Below are 415 nucleotides of genomic sequence, written 5' to 3' on the forward strand. Positions count from 1 at the left end.
ATTCATCTAATTATAAAAATTTATAACCAAAAGTAATATGATTCATACTAGTAATATTTATATGTAACATTATCAGCCAAGCATGGACAATAAAATGTTTTGGCTATTATATTTAAAATATTTATGAACAAGTATATCATATCAAGATAATATTATTTTCTCTCAATTTAACTATTATTTGTTATAAAATCATTCATTTACGGTGAGTGTGATGTGTATCGTGTTTAACTTTTCATAAACGCCAAGCAGTAATATACAAGTATAATAGTATATCCATTAACCTTTCGTTCGCAAATAGCATGTCTTAATAATTTATAAGTATATAAGTATAAGTATAATTAGACAATGTCATTTAAGTGTCTCTTTTTAGTTTTGTTTTTATTAAATTAATTGTTTATTTTTAATTTAAATAATG

The sequence above is a fragment of the Arachis ipaensis genome, chromosome B09 (assembly GCF_000816755.2).
Source record: "Arachis ipaensis cultivar K30076 chromosome B09, Araip1.1, whole genome shotgun sequence".
Lineage (NCBI taxonomy): Eukaryota > Viridiplantae > Streptophyta > Magnoliopsida > Fabales > Fabaceae > Arachis > Arachis ipaensis.